General features: G+C 41.9%; 1 protein-coding gene across 1 annotated transcript in view; it reads right to left on the bottom strand.

Annotated features, from left to right (window-relative positions):
• LOC143280669 (thiosulfate transporter TsuA-like) overlaps window positions 1–4,024 on the bottom strand; it is a 31,455-nt gene extending 27,431 nt beyond the window's left edge. The window contains exon 1 of the mRNA XM_076585414.1: window positions 3,711–4,024. The gene's annotated coding sequence lies outside the window, so the exon portion shown is untranslated. The remainder of the gene's footprint in view (window positions 1–3,710) is intronic.
• Window positions 4,025–5,000: the final 976 nt, after the last annotated feature.

Here is a 5,000-nt window from a genome sequence, read left to right on the forward strand (position 1 = left end):
CATCTAACCCAAGAGACAGTAGCAAATTATTCGTCCAATCTATTAATTAAAAGATTCTCTACTGAACACCCAAAAACAAAGATTGTCATCAGCAAGATCGCATCACTCAGAAACCCCGAAATGAAAGTAAAACGAAATCTGTTTAATGCGCTCACCACCACAGAACTGTTTGATTACAAGAACGTGTCCTTTGTTGACCACAGTCACCTGAACACCAGGTCACTCAAAGATGGAATACATCCGACTGTCAGAGGAGCAAGTGTGCTTGCAAGGAACGTGGGCAGACAAGTCCGCCAGCTTTTCTGGGAAAAGCCGAAGAGAACCGGCAGACGTCCTCCACCTGTTAACCATCGTTCATGGAGATTCCCTGCCTGCACTGTATATCCCCCTTTCACCGAGGAGCATGCACGGCTGAACCCATATAATGTTTTGAATGACTGGAGTTAGATCTCTTAACACTGGAGTTAGATCTCCTCAGAAATAATATGACAATTGCTTGTAGATTTGTCCACGATTTCAGCAAATTCAAAATCTGACTGTTTCTAGTTGTGGATATTCCATTCTGATATTCATCTTAAATACTATTTTCTCAAGTGTAATTTCAGACTTGTAAATTCCAAACCCTTTTAGGCCTCAAAATTTAAGGTTTTGTAATTCCCCCCTCCCCCCACATACACACACTCACACACACCCTTAAACCTTAATCTTAGTACCAAACTTTCAAATCTTCTTCTTCTTTTTTCTTTCTTTTTCTTTCTTTTTTTCTCTTGCTGATCGTTCATCTAGTAGAAAAGTAATAGTTTGTAAACTACGGTCTTTGATATAATCATATTGTATAAATAAAAACTATATTCCTGCTTGATAGGAAAGATTATTAATTATGAAAAAGCAAAAGCGACTACAAATTAGGCTACTCTAGTGGAACTGCAGATCTATTCTATCTAATCTGGCCTATCTAAAACATTTTCTGGCATCAAATAAGTGTGACGTTTTAATTTTACAGTCACTTAATATCAGTGCATGTAAGCTTCCCAAACTTCCCAATTATTGTTTTCATCAGTATATGAAACTGGGAACGAGGGCAAAAAGATAAGTACTGCTATTCATATACTTAGAGAATTACGGTATAATCTTTGTGAGTCTCCTATCTCAAAATCCATTGCAAGCTTTGAAATGCACTCTTGTGCGGCTACAATAAAATTCACCAAGAAAAATGTTCTTAACGTTCTTTTTGTTTATCTTCCGAAAGGTCCAAACGACCGAAATACTGAGTGGCTTAGAACATTACAAGAACAACAGCCCGGCAAATGGGTAATAGAATAGAATACAATACAATATGTCTTTATTACCAAGTGTACCGGGGTCACAAGGAATATTGGGGGGAATAGTACACAACAAGATACGAACATAAATCGAAAATCATACACAAACACAGAAGAAATTAGGATACATACAAGTGCATATCAATATAAAAACTTGTGCATACTCTCACATGCACGCACTGCACACACACACACACACACACACACACACACACCGACACACACACGTTTGAACAGAAGCTGCATAATACATGTGGATGGGGCTGATGACTATATCTTTCGGTAGATGGCTGTTTGTTGCACAATTCTATTTATCACACTGGATTTGTTCGAGAGACACGCCATTGACTGCTTTGGGGGAAAAGCTATTGGCGAAGCGACTGGTTTTCGTCCTTATACTTCTGTACCGTCGACCAGAGGGGAGTATCTCGAAAATCCCAAAAGCTGGATGTGATCCGTCCTGGCTGATTGATTTCGCTTTTTTGAGTAGCCGCTTATAAGTCTTCTAGAGAAGGTAGATCAGCCCCGGTAATCTTGGTGGCAGTTTTTACGATTCTGTTAAGGGCTGCACTTGAACTTCTGCCTTGGAAATGTTTCCGTACCAAACAGTAATAGCGGGAGATTTCAATGCCCATTCTCCATTCTGGGAAAAGAACTGTAGAATCGTGACAAGCAATCGGTTAATCGAAAATATTACTGACAGCCCCTTTTATCTTTTGAATGATGGTAGTGTTACTAGAATTCCTGACGTTTCTAAACACATACCAACAGCAATTGACCTAACACTTATATCCCCAGAGCTAGCTCCATCATGTACCTGGGAAACACATAAAGACACTATAGGAAGCGACCATGTGCCTATCATCATTACAATAGCTGATGATGATTATAGGCCTGATAATGATAACGTTGACATTGTACCAAAATATAACAATAAGAATGCAAATTGGGATTTATTTCAAAACATTCTTTCCTCTCAAGATTTTGAAAAAAAAACTTGACAATCAAAGCGTAGATGTAATGTATTCAAATTTTACAGAAGTTGTTCTATCAGCAGCTGATATGTCGATTCCGAAAGTAAAGGGTGTGAAGTCGGGTGACCGTTCAGGCAATGTCTGGTGGAATGACGCATGTGAAAAGGCTGTTAATTACAAGACAGAAACATTTAAGAACTACTTCGGGGGAGAGCGGGGGTGGGGGGGGGGGGGCCGTGGGGGGGCACTACGAAATACAATAACATATCTGTATGTAGAAGACCTTTGGCAGCAGCCACAGTGATATCATATGAAAAATCCTGATACACTTTGACATTCCCAGCAAGATTGTCAACATCATCGCACTCTTATACATTGACTGTGAGGCACAAGTGACACGTGGGGGAAAAAAAAAAAGAAAAAAAAAAGACACAACTACCCTGAGAGATCCTTTTGACAATAAGACTGGAGTAAACCAAGGATACGTACTATCGTCATCTCTCTTCTTCTCTTGACTGTATCGTGAAAAAATGTGACACAGTCAGACAGAAGAGGAACCGGGACTCTGCTTGAGGACCAGGGACGGTTTGCATGAGCGAACTTAGCGGCGGTAAGTTTGCTTTGCGATAAGAACGTTCTTAACTCCACGGTAATTCCACATTCTTTGGAACAGTCCTAACTCTAAGCCAACTTACCACTGCAAAGATAGCCTCCTGAAACCCAGCCCTGAAGCCAGTTGCATTGCTCGGACGGGAAAGCCTAGTATGGTCGTAACCCGTGTGTAGTATGGAACTGACCAATGGCGTAGTTCGGTCAACGTAGGCATTTAGTCACGTGTAACTGTCAAAAAGTTAGAACCAAGCAATGCAACTGGCTCCTCGGCTATGTTGTGTCAGGGATCACAGCCACGCTAAACTTGCTTAACTTTCAGAATTTTCCAAACTTATGTGGAAAAAAAATTCAGTCAGAATCAGATTGATTTTATTTTCTCAGAAAGAGAAATGAAGTGTGAGGAAGTCTACGATGCATACAGATTACAAACAAAACGGTAAAATTTGGCATACGACATATATAACAAAATCACACTCAACAGAGTCACAGCAAATCAAGTCCGATAATAATATCACCTTTCCACTATCTAAAAACAAACACACACGAGCGCGCGCACGCGCACCCGTCCATTTGCACGCAAACACACAAACAATTTTCAAGCGAATAAACAAACACAGCATAGGAGCAACAAGACGAGTTAGCGTAGACTTAAGGTAAATTCTTATAATGCAAAGCAAACTTAGCGCTGCACAAAGATCGCTCGCTATGCAACCCAGCCCTTCTGGACTTTGTTGACACAACACCACCTTCTCTCCCTTTGTCACGTCCACGCAGACTCCCAGACCAAGACAGAAGATCTTACCTCCACTTCAGGTAATCCTGGGTTTAAAATCAGTACACAGAGATGACCATCACAGCTGAGGATAAACCAAGCTAGCTACTGATGAATGGGGCGTGGAAGAAGGCCGTGTCTGATACAACACTGACACCACCCATCACAATGACAGCACGTTGTTGGTTAAGGGTGAACAACGGACGGGAATCCCTTCTGAATGCCAGCTCGGTGCTCTACCAACTGAGCAATGCAGTGTGGGTAGCGGTCACCCAAGGTTGCACGGCATTGGGCGCATAGGCACTAGCCCCCTAGCCCGTGCGATTCACCTGTGTTGTTGATGAGCATGTTTGCTTCGTCAGTTGGACCGACCGACGGACTTGCTCAGAGAATAATTGTATGGTGAACTTTGGCTGTCAAAAAAAACAAGCAAAAAAAACGACAACGATTACAACGTGACAGCGATTTAGCGTGGTTTTTGTTGTTGTTGTTGTTGTGTGTGTGTGTGTGTTGTGTGTGTGTGTGTGTGTGTAGGCTGTATGTTTTACATTTATTTGCTTATTTGTTTATCTATTATCATTATTGTCTTTTTATTTATTTTTTATTCATTATTATTATTATTATTATCTTTTCTTTTTCTTTTTTTTAAATTTCTCTCTCTCTCGAGGCCTGACTGAGCGCGTTTGAGTTACGCTGCTGGTCAGGCATTTGCTTGGCGGATGTGGTGTAGCGTATATGGATACACTCAGACAGACAGACGTGCACGCACGGTACAGTTGAGATGAACACCCATTGGCGGTGGTCAGTATACACGCACGCACTAGATACTCATGATACTATGTACGTGTAAGCCACATGTGTTTTGACGCATGCGCACAGTGCCCTAGAGTTAACATTCGCCGATAAAGATCAGAAAACTACAGCTGGGATAGACAGCCATGTCATCCCAAGGTAATGTCTTCACAACTGCCCATAGTCATGCTCCCCCAACCCCATCCCCCGCCCCTTCCCTCTCTCTCTCTCTCTCTCTCTGTCTCTCTCTTAGTCTCCCACCGCTTCTTTCTGTCCCTCTGTCTCTCTGTCTCTGTCTCTCTCTCTGTCTCGGTCTCGGTCTCTCTGTCTCTCTCTGTCTTTCTGTCTCTCTTTCTGTACAGAAATATCCAGCATGTCAGTGCGCCTGCCTCATTATGTCACGCTAACACGCACAAATAAATCAGTGTACGCCGGCGCACGCGCGCACACACAGGAACACAATGCTTATTTCTATTTTCAAAACTGATCATACTTCAGGCTTCTTTTGAGTTCAGTCATGTTTATGAC

Source organism: Babylonia areolata, chromosome 1 (genome assembly GCF_041734735.1).
Source record: "Babylonia areolata isolate BAREFJ2019XMU chromosome 1, ASM4173473v1, whole genome shotgun sequence".
NCBI classification, from domain to species: Eukaryota; Metazoa; Mollusca; class Gastropoda; order Neogastropoda; family Buccinidae; genus Babylonia; species Babylonia areolata.